This window comes from Tursiops truncatus, chromosome 1 (genome assembly GCF_011762595.2).
Source record: "Tursiops truncatus isolate mTurTru1 chromosome 1, mTurTru1.mat.Y, whole genome shotgun sequence".
Classification (NCBI taxonomy): Eukaryota; Metazoa; Chordata; class Mammalia; order Artiodactyla; family Delphinidae; genus Tursiops; species Tursiops truncatus.
This window is the reverse complement of record NC_047034.1, coordinates 90023203-90043008: the sequence shown is the minus strand read 5'-3', so window position 1 is coordinate 90043008 and position 19806 is coordinate 90023203. Positions and strand designations below refer to the sequence as shown.

The window sequence follows — 19806 nt, the reverse complement described above, 5'->3', positions numbered from 1 at the left end:
TTTCATTACCCCCATGGATTTCATTCTAGTTCAGCTCCAGCCAACTTCAAAAGGAGGAGAGCGTTCCGTCATTAGAAGCAGCTGCTGAACAAGGCCAGCAATATCTTTCAGCACCAGCAACAGGTAAATACATGGAATAAGTCCCAAGAAACAGGGGTCAAAATGTTCATGCTCACATGGTCATTATGTCAGCATACTCTAGTAGGGGAAGGGGTTAACATTTATTGAGCACTTACCAGGCATGAAGCTCTGTTGTCAACCCGCCTGTGAAATAGGTGTTATTACCCCCCATTTACAGACACGGGCTCAGAGAAGGCAAGGAAATAACCCAGAGGAAATAGGGTAGTAAGTGTCAATGCCAGGATTTACAGCTGGGTATTCTGACTTCAAAGCTCAAGCTGGTTTCACAGCACTCACAGCCTCCCAGAATTGTACACTTTAACACATATTGGCTAAGCCTGCTCAAATAAAGATTTAAGTATGAGTAGTTGGGATTATAGAAATCTGATCATAAATCGGTGAGACTGGCCACTGTGTTTAAAGACATGCTGTTCAGACTGTATTCCATGATCTATCATGTAGCTACAATACTAACCAGAAGATAACTGAGCTAGGGAAGGACAAACCAGCAAGCTCATGAGTCAGACTATAATAGGAAGCATTTAGTAATTATGGTTTATAGGAAAACATGCTTTTTAACAGTTTTTAAAAACCCACAGGTCAGGGCTTCCCTGGTGGCGCAGTGGTTGAGAGTCCGCCTGCTGACGCAGGGGACACGGGTTCGTGCCCTGGTCCGGGAAGATCCCACATGCCGCGGAGTGGCTGGGCCCGTGAGCCATGGCCGCTGAGCCTGTGCATCCGGAGCCTGTGCTCCACAGCAGGAGAGGCCACAACACTGAGAGGCCCGCGTACCGCAAAAAAAGAAACAACCCACAGGTCAGGGAGTCTAGAATATGTTCACTATGGAAAGATGTAACATTAGTTTCCCCTTAAGTCTTTATCATGTGAAACTAAATATGTAAGTTTTCGAAAAGTGAGAAACTCAGGGCAGAAAAAAATTTTAAGTATTTGAAAAGAAAGAGAACAAATTAAATTACCATGCAGGGTAGACGATGCAAACATTAGAATCAATCTAAGATTTTTAAACAGATTGCAATTTATCTCAAAAAATAATTTCACTATTATAATTGATATATGATTCGGTATAGTTCAAGTGAGTTGGTGATTCTTCTGCTTGGCTGTAAAATATGCAGTTTCTGTGTTGATGTCATAGAAACTGTATTCATTAAGGTACAGTTTGGTCATTGCAACAAGACCCAAAATAATCTCATATAACCATGGAGCATAGCAGTCCAGGGCACATATGGTGGTCTGTTATATCAAGAAGCCAGGACCATTTAACTGTCTTTTGCTCTGCAGCCCTAAACACCTGTCTTCCATGTCAGGGTTTGAGATGGCTATGCTAGCTCCTACCTTCACACCTTCATTCCAAAAGGAAGGAGAAAAGGGGAAAGTAGGACCGAGACTCCTTCCCTTTAAGGATATTTCCTGGAAGTTTTACATAACATTTAATAGAGGCTAGGAAATGCCTTTAGCTAAAATTCTATTACTAGGATAGAAAGGAAGACAAGTAATGGGGACAGCTACTATAGAAGCTTGAGCTGCTATCCATGATGTGGATCTTAATTGGGCAATTTGAAAATTACTCTGTCAGATGCTATTTCAAGTTGTAAAAATTTCACAAATGTTATAGGACATACTAATTTATTCCTGAGCAGGACATGATCCAGATGTGTACACTGAAAGAGAAATGTGATCAAACCAGTCAGACCTAGAACAAAGAGATGACCCTGGTGGGTCCTTGCAAATAAACTGGCATCAGCCTCTTGCTTCATTTCTCTAGAATCTGTTAAAACCACTAAGTTGTAAAGATCAACAAAGATTTTCCAATAAGTAAGATTGTCATTTATTTTTTTAAATTATCACTAATGCCTTTTAAGAAGAAAACAAGTACTCATCACAAATTTTTATTTTGATATGATAATATACAAGTAAATATAATAGTGATTTTGCATCAGTAAATATTGAAGGCTTACATAGTGTCTTATTACACTTTACAAATGATCCATTATGAGTGTAAATATTACATTTACAAATGTTCCATATGTCTTTAAACAATCCAAAGCAACAAACGTTATATATTATCTAATTGATTTGCCTCATATATTTATGTTAAAAAACACTGTTATCAGCACAGGACATTTAACTTAATCCTTTTAGTAACCGTATGAGTCGTGTATTAGCTCCATTATATCCATAAAAAATAAGATGAAGTCACTTGTCAAGATCACACAGGTCATAAGCAGAAGAGTTGGAGCTCACATCACATCTGTCTCCAAAGACTATGACGTCCCCTATAGGAAATCCCCAAATCTAAACATATTCGCTAATGGCTATCCTGGAATATTTTAAGGCCACTAAAAATCTTCGCATCATGATTATAACCAGTGAAAGAAAATTAAAATGAGATGTGGCTCTAAGTATGGGAGGGCTCCTCCTTTCCCTCTCCTAACTCATCTTAATCACTTAGGATAAACACTTCCCCTCCCTCCGCCTTTTAACATATTGTGGTAACAAGTTAATTGAATCGGAAAGCTCTGGCAAAGTGTAAAATTTGTTGCAAGGATTTATTTTTCACTTTTGTACACATTATTAATCTAGGGCAAAAGAATGTTAGTTCAGGTCCTGAACTGATATCTGAAAAAGAATTTATTGAATTTAGAACTGTATCAGTCGAGGTGCCATTGAATGTGATTCCTCTTCTATTTTCGATTTCAAATCAACAAAATCTTTGGATGTTTATGCTGTTCCATAGTATATTTTTGGATGGCAGAGTTGAAGGTGAGAAAATACTTCATTTACGTGTTCCCAGAATAGCTGCAGAAAAATCTTTAATCTCTGCTTCTTTCTAAGTTCTGTAAGAACCAATTGATTCTGAAATGACAAATGGTCAAGTTAATTATAAAGTTTGTTTCTGTGTTAAGATTATATTGTTTAAAGCTAGCCTATCAGAACTACTGCATAATATAATTAATTTGCATCAAAGACCTTTACGTGTAACGAAGTCAACATTTTTATTTACAAATTGAAATAACAATTAGGCTTTATGATGTTACAAAACTGTTGACAGTTGCTGCCCTTTACTGGTTTGCAGTGGTACCACAAATCGTAACTCATGGTTAGTTGTCAAAGGTGTAAAGGTCTCCAAATGCTATGCATTTTTCCAAATAACACATATGTGTGAAGATCAGCCAGGGAGCCATCTGAAATAACTCTTCCTGACCTCAGGACTCACAGATGTGGTTCACTACTTACTGTGTATTGTCATTTCCCCACTTGAAAGTAGGTTCATCAGAATTTCCCATTTCTTCTTTCAGTATTACCTTACATACTGAAGTGATTATCGGTGTCCTCAGTGAGCAGTGGTCAGTGAGTAGAGATTTTCACTGATTTTCATATAACTAATACATGACATATAATTAAGAGATGAGAGTGAGGCAAGCATTATAAATCATGATATGTAATGGGCGCCACATCAAATGCATACTATAATACCATTGAAAAAATTTTCCACTATTTCAAAACAACTTTTAAGAGCATTATCACTAGGTAGCGTATTTTAATTTGTGATTTTTATCATAATGTTGCTTTGCAGCAGCTCTACAGCTACCGATATTATTTACTGGTTATTCAGAAGTTGTTCCTTCCTGGACGCATATACAAATGATATTTAGTGTTTCCCACAACCCTAAATTTAACAAGTTTGGCAAAACTGGACTACGGGACAATTAAGCCTTCCACTCTGACATTGGTTGTGATATTGTGGCTTCTAGGCTCTGTGGTCCTCAGGCTCAGAAGCTTGCCAGCACCAGACAAAGTGTTCCAGTCTCTTATTCTTTAGCATTTTTATAAAGATGTGCAACAAAAATGAGAATCCCATCCAAGTTTCCCTAGTTTGAATTCAGTGCTGAACAAGGAACAAAGATGTAATTTGTAGAGTTTGTAAATATGTGGTTATGTGACATCCTAAGTGAGAAAATGAAATTCCTTTTTGCTAAAACAAATACTATTTCATGTGTATCCCATGCCTTTCCCAGAGGTGCTCAAGATAATCAATTGAAGTCTTGAATTAAACTGCCTTTCCCATGAAACATTGTTTCCTCACTATTCATACCTTTGGCAATGATGTTGTAAAAAATGTTATTTCATCACATCATATTCTTTTTTGAGGACCCTCAGGAAAAATCCAGGCTGGTCTTACTTTTCCTATATCCTAGTTTTTTTTTTTTTTTTAATCTAATAGATACTATCAAATCAACTATAAGATTTTTTTTCTTTTTTTACTGTAAACTAGTAAGCTTTGGGAAAAATTTGTGGTACGTGGATATTATGATGTGCATGTTAAGCCTTATGGCTCACTGCACTTTGTTTCTGCTCCCTTTTCGGGGTCATATTTTATGTATTCTTGTAAGTGCCTGAAACGCTTTCTGAAATATAGTGGCAGCATAAACTAAAAAACAGGCAAAGGGGTTCAAAAAAAACTTCCCATAAAGATATAGAAATGAAATCTCCATACAAAAATCAATGATATTAATACAAAATAATAATACTGGCTGACATCAAGTGTGAAGAGGACTGTTCTCCATATCCAAAAATACATAATATTTTCCCCAAAAGACTTAAACAGTACAAATATGGTTAAGCCTCAAAGAGTTGCATAAATATGAATTAATGTGATTTGCTATAAGTTTCCATCAGACTTTAAAAACAATATCTTAAATCTCTAGCCATGCTGGCCTCTTCCAACGTGCCAGGGAGGCTAAGGGACTTTGTACTAGTTGTTTGTTCTTTCTGGAACATTCTTCCCCTAAATATCTGCAGGACCAGCACTCTTTCCTCCTTAACTCTGCTCAATGTCACCTTCTCTGTGAGGTCTATGCTGACCACTCTATTTTGCACTGCAACTTGTCCTCAACCTATCACTCTTAATCCCTACTATCCTGTTCTACTTTTTTCTTGTTTCCATATGTTATCCTCTTTCAAACATAGTGGATAATTTACTTATTAATTATGTTTATTGTTTATATTCTTTGTCCTCCATCTAGAATGTAAAATTCATGAGTTCAATCTTTGTTTGAACTCATGGTGAACTTTGTTCACCACTGAATCCCAAGCTCCTAGAACAATGCCCATATTATGCACTCAATAAATACTTTGTTGAATGAAGAAAAGGTATGTGCATGTAAAGAACACTTAAAGAAAACTGAAATTGTAAAGGTTTTATAGAACTTCTTATTCTTATCTAATTTAAAAGAATTGTTTAGCTTAAAATTATGTTTGTATAAATAAATTGTCAGAAATCTCACCATTTCCTCACATATCTATTTTTTTTCTTTTTTATTTCAACAACTACCATTTTAATATAAATCATTGTCTACCTGGCTTCATACAGTAGCCTCCCGTTTGCTCTCCCTGCTTCTACTATCTCTGAACTTGGATTCATTATGAACATAATTTCCAGAAAAATTAAGTTAAAAAATACCACACTATTCATGGATTTCCTGTGCTCAGAACCCTTATTGCTCCATATTATCTCTTGGGTAAATTTCATATTTTTCACTGGGAAATTCAAGGAGCACTGGCCTTATTTTCCATTGATCTAATTTTCCAGACGTATGCCCACAATTTTCAAGCATGATACCTTAACTCGAATGGCTCTGCTTCCCACCATCTCCTAAAACTGAGTTGACTTCTGGGCTTCCCTGCCTTTGCTCTAGCTCAGTCTAATGCTGAAACTCCCTCCATCACTTATCTACCCAAACCCTAAATGGTCTTCCTCCTCCCACCTCCTTCAGTGGAACACTCCCTGATCTTTAAGACCAATTGTATTCATTTTTCAGTCAGTTTTAAAAATTAGTATTTCAGTTTTTAACCATACACTCTGTGATATTGTTATAAAATCATTAAAAGTTGTCTTAAGCGGGCTTCCCTGGTGGCACAGTGGTTGAGATTCCGCCTGCCGATGCAGGGCACACGGGTTCGTGCCCCGGTCCGGGAAGATCCCACATTTCGCGGAGCCGCTGGGCCCGTGAGCCATGGACGCTGAGCCTGCTTATCCGGAGCCTGTGCTCTGCAGTGGGAGAGGCCACAGCAGTGAGAGACCCGCGTACCGCCAAAAAAAAAAAAAAAAAAAAAGTTGTCTTAAGCATAGGCATTATAGCTTGTACTTCTATATATTCCAGAGTATTTGGCAGAGTATTAAATGTATTATAAATGGTTCCCAAAATGCTTATTTATTAATAAATAAATATAAGCATTTATGCTGACATACTAACAATGGAAGGGTCACTACTATAATATGGGAAGTAAATAATATTTGCAAGGTGTTTTTTCTTAACCAAATATCACATTTATTCTTCACAGCAATCCTATAAGATACTCAGCATTATTTCTATTATTCCCATTTTTACAGCTGAGGAAAGAGAGGCTCAGAAAGATTAAGCCCATTAAGCCCATTAAGGTCAAACAATGTATTAAAGGACTTGAATTCTGATCTTTGAGGATTTGCCAGTATATCATACTACATTTCATAATGACTTTAACTTGAATACACAGAAAATACATGCATATATATAATATGTACACATGCTTACATACAGATTGCTAATAAGTTTTCAATCTAAAATGTTTTGCAAGTTTTGACCTTTATGAAAGTCTGATTATAATAATTGACAAGGGCATTTTGCATAGGATGTGAGCTAGTGCTGGTAAAGAAAGTGCAATAGTCACTGACTGATTTTGAAAAAACCCAACCAGAATATAATGTTCAAAAGCTTTTAACACCTCATGACTGGATCTTACAGAAGGTCTCAGAGAAATGGTGTTTACAAGTCGAATAATTCACTTCTAGGAGAGATTTATGATAGCTTATGGCTAAGACATATGTTCCAGAAATTGGGCCTTAGTGAACACAGTTACAAATTAACTGTATCATGTGGCAAATGCTTGAGTTCTTCCTTTCTTAAAAATATGATTTCAAGGTCCCTGGCCTTCATTCTATCTGATCTTTCAGGGAATCAAACATATATCCCTCTTAATTCTAATATATAGAAATTTATATGCAACTTTTAGAAATCAGAGATCCTGTTCTATTATCCAAGAATGTGAAGAGTATATTTATTTTTGTCTCAGCTTTCATTTAAATCAATCCCAACCTCAAAGCAAGACTCAAAATACAAAAGCTAGAAGAAACCTCAAAATTTAAGGTGCTTAAATAAGAATCACCTGTAGAGATGCTGATTCAGGAACCTGTTTTTAGCAAGCCCCCAAAGACATTTTGAGGTAGGATTCCCATTTTGAGAATTTAGATTCATCTAACTCAACTTCCTTATTTTACAAATTAGGTAGTTAAGGCCCAGAGAAGCAGATGACTTTTTCAAATTCACACAGCAGGGAAGTGTCTTAACAAGGTCTTAGTCTCTTGGCTCCTAGTCCAGTGCTACTTACACTATTGCTCATTGGATTTTCTGAAAACATTTATTTGAAGGATCCAAACATATAATGGTTATAAACTAAACCACATTTAGATCAGTCTCAGATTTTCAATTGCTGAAAGTCTGAGGTTCTGCTTCTCCGTGCTTAAAAGAGCTATGAGCATTCAGATCTCCTTGATTATCAATCAGCTCTTAATATGAGGACAATTGCAACATCTTAACAGTAATATATATACCATGATATACGGTAACTGACAGGCTAGCTCTCTTCCTTTATTGCAAACTCAGCCTTCAGAAAATAGCTGAGGAGAGAGGTAGTTTCCGAAGTCTCATTTTACATAGATATCAAGAAAACTAGGGTTTATAAATGCAGAGGCATTTGGGACTATGTGGAGAAGGCATGTAACAAACAAAAGCAGATTATTCATTTTTTCCTTATCACTAATACGTCTCTTGCCTTTTTGGTCATAAACCCTTAAAAAGCTTGATTAACTGTTCCATCGTCATTAAAAAAGAAAAAAAATCTGAATTCTGCTTTGACTTAGAGAAGTACTGGTTACTGTAAATATCAGTTTGTTGCTGTTTCCTTCCATTAGGCATAATGATTTCTAAATTTCTTGAAGTTCTGCATCTTTTTCTGTCCTGTTTTATCTTGTTCCCCAGTTCTTTTTGACAAATAGTTATTCTCCAACAAAAGTTTGAAGCACACTATTTTTGCTTTTTTGGATAGCAAAAATGCAAACCAGGGTGGAATGACTGGGGACTGGTTCTTTTATCAAATGCTTAATTGGTGTCTATAATTACTAATTACTCAACTCTATTATTCATGTGTGGCTTATCCTTGGTTAAATGTTTGAACCTTGGGTTTCCAGGTCACCAGTCGGCTCTGCATACACATTCTCCTGCTGTCCGTGCTTACTCAGGGAAATCCAACTAATTTTAATACCAATCTAAGCACAAAAGCTCATTAGGAAGGTATATCTCCTGCCAAAATAAGGCATATAATGTATTCAAAAGCAAGTATAGAAGTTTTTAAAATTATTTGCTGTTTTAGATTACTCTTCTTCTCTTAACACAGAGTACTCAGAGTACTTAGAACTGAATGGGCAGTATCTGATCCTATTAGCTTGAGACACAAAGTTTCCATTTTTGTAGGTCAATAATAGTAAATTTTTAGCGTGTTCATATGTCTCAACCTAAATAACATAGGATACTTCCTTTCTCTTGATTTCCTCTTCTATTGCTCTCAATTTTTATTACAGATTTTCCATGTCAAAAGCTCATAAGCACTCACCACAAAGGCCATCCATATGTGGCTGTGAGCTGCACTCATACCAAACTACTTAAAAGTGCCAAAATATGCCCTATTGTATTTGGCCTCCTGATTTTGTTCCCCCTGCTTCCTGGTCAGAAGGCCTTTTGCTCCTTTGTCTGCCAGATGAACACCTACTCATCTTTTGAGATGTAGGTTATGTACCACTTCATCAGCTTTTCCCAGGATTCACCAAGGAGAGTCAGACATTCTCTCTTTGGGGTTCACCTGCTCCCCGTCGGTTTCAATCTCAGCTCCTACAGCAGCATTGCATTGGTTGTTTACAAGTCCGTCTTCTCTAACAGCCTGTAAACTATGGGAAGGGACTGCTATTCATCTTGTTATTTCTAATGTAGTCCCTAGCACATAGGAGATGTTTAATTCATGTTTGAGAATAAGGAAAAAGGAAGGGAGAGGGGAACAAGAAATAATTTCTATGATATCATAGGAATCTTACAATTGTGTTATTTTCTATGGGATTTCAAAGTTTGGAGGACGGACAATTGAGTTTCTTCCTGGCTTACTGAAGTAAGAAGAGAATTCATAATGCCTCTGATTTCATTCTTCTCCATTACACATTGAGGCAGGATTTAAGAGAATTAGTCATTTACCATAGGAGAGGCAGCCTTCTTGCCAAAGGAGATGGCAGCCCACTGGGAAGCAAAGGCCACCTGGCACAAACCCATCTTACTTACTAGAAGCCAACCCAGCTTATCTCCACTGTCTCCACTCAGCATAGAAGCTAAAGGATGGAAGCCACTGAGCTGATATAAACAGCAGTCAAGGCAGTCATTTCAGAACAGTAAAACCAAACTCAGAAGCAGAAGTCAAGAAAAGCAGGGAGAAACATCTGAGTAGAATACAGCTCAAATCAGTGACACCCTGTGATCTTAGATTTCTCTTCTGTGTCTGCTGTTTTTCTATTCTTGGACTATGTTTCATCATGGATATTCTCATTGCAGTGGTCCACCGAATTTTAGTTCAGCCCTTATGGCATTCCACCCCACGTTTATAAGACAGTATAAGAACCTCTTGCAGAAGCTGCTAAACCACGGAGGCTGGACTCTATTGTAGTTTGGGCCAACGGCCTGATAGAGATCTTGGAAGTCCTGTACCATCATCTTAATTGTCTGCATCTTTGCCCCATCTTGAGTACAAAAGGAGTGTCCAGACTTCACCATTACTACTACCTTTCTCTTAATCAATCTCTAGTGTAAAATTAAAGATGCACATTACAGTTAGTCTAACTCTCTTTTCCCACATGATGGTATATACTCTGCCTTGAGAGTTTTGCATTGCCTCTAGCCCCTGACAGGTGGTGTGGGTTCCATCAACGTTTATTGAATTTAAGGGAAGAACCATTGGGACAGAATTCATGGAAAGATCTCCAAATTAGGCAAGGGTTATTACTCAGTCTTCCTTCATATATTTTTCTTCTCAATCTGGAAAGGCTGCTGATTTTGTTGTTGGAGAATAACTGAAAACATGAAAATTACATTTGAGGAAATTGACACAGCTGTTAACTTCTGAGACTGAACGTTTCCAGCCAACACACTGGATTAATTGGGAGATCTCCTTTTCTCAAGAAATGTTGATGATATTAGACAAACTAAGCACAAAAAAATACAAGTTCATAGAGGCTTACTGAGTTTGTTCAGACCATAGCATTATCCAAACCCATTGCTCAGATGCCTCTTTTTGTAGCCTTGGAAAAAAGGTAAACTGTTAAACAAATATTGACTATGTGTTGCAAGTCTCAAAAAACCCAAAATAGGTTAAAAAAGGCTCAGGGTGTCATGATTTTGACAGATTTTACTGGTTGGATAAAAACATCTAGTGTCCCAGTGCTCTGAAAGCATAAAAATTAAGACGTGATTTCTGTTGACTTCTTATGGGTGAGACAGGTTAAACACAATTAAGAAAACTATTCATGGTTCATAAAGTTGGAATAGAAAAGACACATGAAATACATATTTGACTATGACTAAAAAAGTTCATCTTTTAGGTTGGCATACTTTCTCCTGAAGAAAACACCAAAACCCAGATTTTGTTAATTTTTTCGTGTTATTTTAACCAAAGCTTCTAATTTTATTATTTCCAAACTATTTTACACAGTGCCGTATATTAGTAAGCACATGGGTGCTAAAGGTCATGTTCCTTGCATCAGTCATTAACTATCATTGGCTTATACAATCTGCTATTCTTCATGTTCTAGAATCAGTAACACAGTCACTGTGTGTATTTTCTTATATTAAACAATATGTTCTTTGGTCTGCTATCAGTCCTCAGAAGAATTAAATGAGGTTGTTGATATACTTATGTTGGGCATCTTGATATTTGGATAATTTGGGCTTGTAAATTTAAAGTTTCAAGATAAGTGTACTTGGTACACCTGCAACAGCAGGAAAATGCCAGTATAGTCAGTGATAGAGCCCAGTCCAGATGCTTAGGACTTGTGAGAAGTTTAAATGTCAAAATATTTAAGGATTAAAAAATCCTGTTAGGTAAGGAACTTCAAAACCTGTCAAAACTACACTGCTAATGACTCTGTAATAAAACATGTCCCTGAGCACAGAGTGGAGGCAAGAAAGAGCTAAAGGTTTTACAACTACTAAGAAGGATGTTTCTACTGGGACACAAGCAGCAGTTATAAGAATCATCTATCACATAGTATACAACTGATCAAATAGGACTTGTACCTGATTTGGATATTTCAGACATCTAAGTCTTAGTTTAATATAGTGGGAATTAGTTCCTGTTACCAAGAAGGCTATTACTGAGTCCTGGGAATGGGCAAAAATTATTTGCACCTGCAAGAAACATTTCTTTTGTACCTACCTTATGTCAGGTACTTTGCAGTATTTATAAAAAGACACATATCTTTTTGGACCAGATACATTGCAAATATGCTACTACTACCAGTTCATCATATTGATGTTACAAGTATTTAAACAACCCTGCCAAATCTCTACAAAGAAGGTTTTTAAGCAGCTAGTAACCTAGAAAAATGAACAAGAGTTAGAGACCTAACAGAATTACAAATAGATGAAAATCTAAGTTGAAGAAGAATGAGGAATGCAAGGAAACCAGCCAGAGATCTGAAGTCAGAGAACTGAAAGATTAAATAATTCTCCTCTAAAAGGAGAGAGAAAAAAGTAGAAGTTGAAAGTTTAAATAAAAACAGAAAAATCATTCTTTCCAAAGGAAGTTAAATATATATATATATGTATATATATATGTACACATATACAGACACACACACACACACACACACACACACACACACACACACATAGGTGGAGAAAGTAAAGGATGATAGAAAAGATGCCAAGAAAATATCTAAAGTAAATTTCTGATTGTTGTGTATTATGTAAACAAATGTGCAAAGATATGTTCAGGAAAGCTGGTTTAATATGTAAATTCACAGGTGTTCAGTTTGATGAAGTATATCAAATCCACCCAAAGAGGTTTTTTAGAGAAAAAGTCCTTCCCACCCATCCCCACTAGAGGAGGGATCATGATTTGGAGGAGAAGGGGTTTTAATATTGAAAAGTCTCCTCAGGGATACAGATTTCCTGCTCAGAGTTTAGATCCACTTCTTTGGTTGGTGATTTACTAAGTATGAAGAGATCAGAGCAGATGTTTGAGAGAAAAATTCACCTCTGGAAGACTATCACTCTTGGAGTGGGAGAAGTTACTTACCTGGAGAGGGTCCCGTTCACATATTGGACTTATTTCGGCCTGATGTCTGCTTCCTAGTCAAAGGGAACCTGGGAATGAGGGAAGTTATAGTATAGGAAGAGGGGGAAGGAGGTTAGGTCTGAGACTTTGACAGCTGAAAGGGAAATTTCTCCAGGTTGGGAGCCAATATCACAAAGATCCTGGTATATCCTAGACTCCTAATCTCTGCACAGGTTTCTTTCTTTTACTTTTTACTGGAGAAACACCTGAAAAGATCAGACAAATCTGAGAATGGGAACTCAAAAGGAGTTTTCCTGGCTTGAGAGAAAAGGGCAGGAGGAAAAGGTAAGGATGAGAGCTGTCTGTATCTCAGTGCTCAGGCCAGGATGCCACTGAGAAGTGAGGGGGCTGCTTGGGTGTTGTTTCTCAGGTTGTACTGGCTTCTCAGAAGGGACTAGGCTCTGGTAGCCTATGAGGGAGGGTTAGGTGGTAAGTGGCCTCTCCCTGTAATCAGTATATTTTGACCCTGGAGGAGCATGGGCAGAGAGTGGACAAAGAGCCAGGAATGGCCACTGTCTAAGAATGCCTTTGAGGAGTTTATCCCTGCAGGTAACTCCTTTCTTCAATAACAGTGCTTGAATGTAGAGGTGGAGAGGAGGAAAGCAAGGAAATCACAGATTCCTGCAGTGGAGGGAGTCAAGGGAGAAAGGCTTCATCATGGCCTCTCAGAGGTTGGAGGGTCTAGGGTGCCTGGAATCCCTGTCTCCTCCCTGGCTGCTTAGGGCCAAGAAGGATCTGGTTACAGGCTCAGTTCAACAAGCTTCTTCCCTATGCACCTTCTGCCACCACCCCGCGCCCCACCCCCCCACCCCCAGTCATGGCAAAAAAATGACCCCTCTGCTCTTAGCTCAGTGCTTCCATTGTGAGGCATGCAGTGAGTGACCAAGTGTCCCCAATTGCCCATTTCTTACCCTCTGCTTTGTCTTTAACAAACTGGAGTTCGACTTCTCTCCTCCACACAGGACCCTGAACTTGTCCCCAAATCCAAGCAAATTCTAAAACACAGAACATGCTTTCTTTTCAGTTTATCCCCCAAATTGGTGGGCCACAGAGACACATTTCTTCTGAAACCAGCTGGTCACACCGTGGTTTACTCCCTCTCATCTGACCAACTTTCCCTACTGCTTATGCCCCTAACCATACAAAAGCCCGGTTTCTGTTTGATTTTGAGATGCTTGCAGATTTGTGAGATCAGAGCTTTCTCCCTATTGCAATAGTCTTTCTTTGTAATTAAAGTCTCTCCCTATGTAAATCAGTCTGGATTTTTTTTTTTTTTTCCTTGACGTTAGTGTGTAGCTGAGAGTGATCCCGGGTAAGTTTGAGCCCCACTGCTGGGGAAGGAAGTCTTGGGGCAGGGGGTATTTGTCTTTCTCTTCAGAATGGCGAGGAGGCCAGAAAAAACACAGCTCTCTCTTCAACTTTCCGAAGAAGAATGAATTTCTAAATAAGGAGGTTTGAGGCTTGCGCTGTAGCGGCCGCTGGCTGGGCAGGGGAATTGTTGGTTGAAAAACACAGTTGCGGTCACAGCTAGGAGCGAGGGGTGTGCTTAGGGGCGGTTTTCGAGAGGAGAGCCAGGAGTGAAGGATGGGACGGGCGAGGTTATGAGTGGAAGGTACGTGAAGAGTTGGTAGAAATCGCGCTCGTGTGGGCAAGTTAGATGTGGCGGAGGTGAAGGGGAGTCGCTGAGCCTCGGTACCCCGAGGTCCTGGAGCGGCGGCAGAGGCGGCTAGAGCAGCAGCCGCAACAGCGAGCGGGACGGAGTTAGGACCGCTCGGAGCGCCCAGGTCTCGAGGTAGTATAAGGTTTGCAATCCTTCCACTTGCTGGCAGTTGCAGAAGATCTGCTTTTAAGTGAAACGTACATGCCACCCCTCCAAGGGCTGCAGCTTCCCCCGGCTTGCTTCTTTCTCTTCTCAGGCCCTCCCTTGCGCTCACTCTGTGATTCGTACTCGCGCCTAAGTTTGCAGAGAGCTCGCTGCCGGCTCGGAGCCGGGTCCGGCCAGGAGCCGCGGGCGGGGTCGGGAAGTCAGTGAACGGCAATCCAGAAGCATCGTGGGCCATGTATATTTCATCAAATGGACTTTGGGTGCGCCGCGTCTCGCAACCATCAACGCTATGTGCAGTGACATTTCTGACTTGAGTGGAGGAATGCGCGAAGCAAGCCCGGACGAAATTGGTACTAGAGGATCTTCTTGGCGCCAATGCTAATTGTCCTGATTTATGTCCCTTCTGACTAAGCTCAACGTCTTCGTCTGAAATAAAATGAAACCTGTGCCAAGCGGGGTAGAACCACCGGGCCGCTGGTTCTGATCCCCGGGAATCAGGAAATCGTCCTGCAGCTGAAAAAATTAAAAAAAAAAAAAAAAGGATAGAGAAAAAATAGAAAAAAAAATCCCTCAGTAAAAGTTTAAGGCGAGAAGTGGCAGAGGCAGTGGCGCGGGGAGGCGCGGAGGAGAGCCGGCAAGCAGAGGACTGGGCTGGCAAGACCTCCCGAAGGCTGCGATTTCATTATTAATATCACTATATTTTTGGAGGGAGAGGCACCTTTCTCATCTTCTCTTCCTCTCCGCCCGCCCCTATACCCTCCCCCTCATCTACCTGTCAAAGTCACTGATCTTTTGCATTTCGGAAGAGGACGTCAACGGGAAGGAATTCCCCCTCTCGGCTAGGGCTCCGAGAGGGGGCTACGCGCAGGAGGCTCCCACCACTCCCCGGGGCCGGAGGCGAAGGTAATTAAGCGGCGGGTAGTGGCGGCCGGGCGCGGGGCTTCGGGTCCGCTAGGTCCTCTGCCGCCTCCGGCCAGGCGCAACCTGGACCCCAGGGGTGCGGCGGCGGGGCCGCGGCGCTTGGGTCCACACGCCTAGCTCTCCCGCTCCTCCCGCTCTGAAGAGGCTCGGCGTAACAGCCGCCGCCCGCCCAGCGCCGCCCGGGGCTCCGCTGCCGAGGCCGCCGCCCGAGGCGCACCAGGCTGGGCCCGGCCGCCGCCCCGCGCCGTCGGCTGGGTTCCCGCCGGGCGCCTAGCGAACGGGCCTCACGGTGAGTGCCGCCGGCTTCCCCACCCGCCGCGACCCGCGCGTTCCGCCTTTGCCCCTCTCCCTGCCGCTTTCCTCCCTCCCTCCCCCCGAACCTCTCCCCGCCCCCCCGGCCCGCCGCGCAATCCACGGGCAGGAGGGAAGGCTCCGGGTGGGCGAGGAACTTTGTGAAGCGCCATGTGGAGGCAGCGCGCGCGCACACACACCCCGCACACTCTCACACCCATACACGAGTCTTCCTGGTGTGCGCCCCGGGCAGGTTACGTGTGTGTGTGTTGTACTCGGTGCCTGGACTCACAGATACACAGCTCGCTCTCCTCCTCCCCACCCCCGACACCTGACCGCACACAACGCATCGGAGGGTTCTTTTTTCTTTTTCTTCTCTCTTGCTTTGCCAGTTGTCCTTGCTTGGGGAAAAAACTTGCCCTCTTGCCGGCCCTGTGGAGCTGGTGGCCACACTGAGCTTTTGAAGTTCCTTTCTTTTAATCTCCTTTATTGGTGCGAGATTAAAGCATTACTATCCCATGTTGTGCAGCTGGGGAGAAGGGAAAATTGAAAGAGGGAAAGACTTGGTGTAGGAATTTCATGTGGAATATTTTCTCAGGGGTTGATGGATTCGGCTAGAGACATTGAATTGCTCTCCTGTATGGATCTGTGGATATCTATATATAATACAAATAATGCTGAATATTATTGGGCCCCAAATAACCAATTAAGTGATTCAGACACGGGAAAACTTAGATAAGAAAAGAAACTGCGCCCTCTGCTGTTTATTTTAGTAACCTCGCTCGGACTTCTTTTTTCTTTTTATCTTTTCCAGAAATCCACTCAGGAGGTTGTCATTTTACAGGGCAGGGGAGGAAATTTTCTAGCGGAGATTTTAAGCAACTTTATTTGGAAAAGCTGGAGGTAGCGTTTCCATTCTCGCATCAGGTATAGATTTCCAGAGAGTAGAGGCTTTTGTTTCCCACTTCCTCCCCCAGTCTTCCCAGGGAATGGTAATGGAACCGCTCATTATCATAACAGTTTGTCAATCTTTGGAATGGAAAATTCTGAGTAAGATTCAAAATTCCACTAAACATATGGTGTATCTGGCAGTAGATTTGCTCTAGAAATAAGGCCCTATTTTATGACTGAAAATACTAAAAGTTTTCTTATCTTACAGAATTGGGGAACAAAACAGAAGAATCTTCTAATAAAATCATTTATTCAATACACTTAATGGTTCAGCTTGTTAGAAAAAAGTTTTCTAGAAATTTTCTTTTTCGCAGTAGCGGCAAGGTTTTTCTTATTTGTCTAGTCCTTGAGATCATCTCTAAAAAAAAAACCTTGGGGAATTAACAACCCCAGGTTTCATTAATTAAGTATTTTGAACTGTAACTTGGACTGCCTTAAATGCTCCCCATCCCTTCTCTCTTTGGCAAAGGAAAATCAGCTCCATAATTGTTCAAGATTCTTTTGGAAGATAAGTAACTTTCAATTTTTCATTAAGATGAAATTCGGTTCTTTGCATGGGGATCAGCTTGCAAAGAAACAATGTCTCAAGTATTTCACACAGCAGGTTGTTGTAGCTTACCATATATAAGGGATCTATTTTCCTTTTCTGGGTGCCATGAAATAAGATCTATTTCACCACTGTAGACCAACATGAGGGAATTCAAAATTCCATATAGTTGGCTATTAATTTGGTGATACTTCCTATTGTGAAATTTTAAAAGGGTAATCTTAACATTTTGTAAGAAAACAGTTGATCTTATATGCACATAAGGCTGTTTTTCCTATTGAGATTTTTGTTCCGTCAGCTTGCACTGGGTAGGTGTGCTAAAATGATTCAGGTTAGTTTTTTTAGGAGAAGGCTAATGTATTTTGCTGTTTCCTTTTGTATATTTGTAAGTGGTGCATATACTTGTCTTTGCCTCTGTTGTTATTCTGAAAAAACATCAAATAGTAATGTTAAAAAAAATTAAACTATTGCATGCTTAGTTGATATGCTTTCTAACTGTTGTAAGGATTTGTAAGAGAGAGTTTTAGAGTTACAAAAACACCAAGTCACTTGGAAAGAAATAAAATGTCATAGAACTCAGAAAATTAATTGTATGTTAACAGAAAAACATGTGTGTATGAATGTGTGTGTATAGGTCAGTAAAAGACTTAGCATACTTTTAAAAATAATTTTATCTTCAGAATCCAGAGTTTTGTTTCAAAACTTTAGGTGGGTGTAGATTTTCTCAAATGTGTATTTGAAACCTTGGATTTCTGAACTTCTCTACATGACAATGAAAGATTTGTTGTTCTATATTAATGAAATAGCATATTTATTCTAGACTTAACTGATTCTGAAATAATTTTATGTATTATCCCATCCCCAAACATCCTGCAAAATATATGCTATCTAATTTCCCTAATCATTAGTCCCTTGGTGAAAACAGAGATCTTCCAAATCCTAAGGTGTGTTATTTGGTTTTATTAAGAATCTCATGATAGGCGGTTGCTCATAATACCCAATCAAGTATGAGTAAAATATGCCAATGATATTGCAGTACATGTTAAATTCCTTATATCTTGAAAGACAGTTAAAGGGATAGAAGCAAATTAAGATGACTCCCATCTCCCATTAAGATGACTAGAAAATGCTTTCTTCACAACAAATAAATGCAAAGAGCATTCAATATATGTTAAGTATCTCATCTAGTCAATCTTGTTATGACAGTGTTGGAAACTGCTAATTTTGATAGGTTATGGAATTTGGATATGTCTTTATCCCCTTATATTTTTCACTCAATGGAATATGATTATAGTCAATGTTCTTTTTGTTCCTTCCCATTCAGAAACATGCATATTTATAAAATTCTTAATGTCTATGAGGAATGAGTCAATAGCTGTCTATTTCAGGTGCCCCTGAAGAGCTGAGTGTTTATGGAATAAATAGCCTACTATCACCACCTCTCCTCCTAGCGAGATTATACAGTAAAACAAATGCCGAGAGCCAGCTAGAGTTAGTGGATTTACTGTCAATATTTTCCTCTCTGTTGATGAAATTGTCAGTTGTTTTTGGAATGTAATTGTCTATAGTTTTGATCATTGTTACTTCCATGTAATGTTTAGGAGGCTTCTTTTCTAATGAAAGAAAGGACCTGTGAAATACCTTCTGCAAAGTTAACCCAAAGTGGAAGGGAATTAGCTACAGAATCCTGGAAAAAGATATGTTCCTTGTATGCAAAGCCATTTTATAGCCCATTTTAGTCCAGATCAGTAACATCTATCAACTTGAGGGCATGATGTAACTTTGTATTTTCACAGCGGCTTTGCAAATTTATATACCAGTCAGAGGTCTATGGAGTACTCATGGCATATTAATGGGTATTTCTATCAAAGAGGACTTCCCCAAAACTTTAGTGCACCGGTAGAGATGATAGCACTATTGGATTACAGTGAGTTCCCAAGGTTCGCAAAGTAAAGAACTAGAACTGAGGCCGCGCACAGCTCTTCTGAAGCTGCTCACATTTACGCGATACGAACACCTGAGACAAATTCAAAGCCCACGTTACTTGGCAATTAGTTCAGTTATGGGCAAGAAGGGATTGGTTTAGTATATTAAATCCCCGAATATGTCATTGACTGTCCTTCTCATAATTGGTTTGCCTGGCTATTTGCTGTGATGACCTAGCTTTTAAGAAGCTATTGGTGATTTTAACCTAGTTGAAAGCATAGCCAGATGGGAACTGGTGCCATTAGGTAAGAGAGGTTAAGGGGTAAATAATATCCTATTTTAAAATCATTTTATTTTCTTTGAAAACTCCATAATTATACTTTAATAGAAAATTCCTGATTTTGACAGAGGCTTCTTTTCCATTGTGTGTCATGGAAGTTCACAGATTTAATTTCTTTCTAACTTTAAATTAACAGGATTTTCTTTGAAATGTATGTGGCACTGAAAAGTAAGGAGATCCTAACGTGAAGGATCCGCACTAAGTGATGCTACAAACATAAAAGTTGGAATGAAATCAAATAATTACGTTAAAGAACAACTTAGTGACCCTCTCCTCCTGATCTGTAATACGCTGCGGTCAATATCTTTTTCTGTGTCAATGGGAGCTCATTAAATGTAAATTCTGCAGACTGACTGAGCCATGCCATATTAGTGCTTGCCAAAGCCTGACATTTTTAAT

The 19806-nt window shown here is 39.7% G+C and overlaps 1 protein-coding gene and 1 long non-coding RNA gene across 3 annotated transcripts in view; one reads left to right on the top strand and one right to left on the bottom strand.

The window, feature by feature from the left end:
- Positions 1-1996: 1996 nt before the first annotated feature.
- On the bottom strand, positions 1997-14824 carry LOC109547410 (uncharacterized). Its single transcript, XR_002173204.3, has 4 exons — positions 13518-14824; positions 12568-12635; positions 3376-6190; positions 1997-2994 (listed from the first exon to the last, which is right to left on the bottom strand). It is a non-coding gene; the product is annotated as an uncharacterized lncRNA (long non-coding RNA).
- Positions 14825-15201: 377 nt separating this feature from the next.
- NTNG1 (netrin G1) overlaps positions 15202-19806 on the top strand; it is a 330849-nt gene continuing 326244 nt past the window's right edge. For both annotated transcript variants that reach the window (XM_019920067.3, XM_019920065.3), the window contains exon 1: positions 15202-15334. The gene's annotated coding sequence lies outside the window, so the exon portion shown is untranslated. The remainder of the gene's footprint in view (positions 15335-19806) is intronic.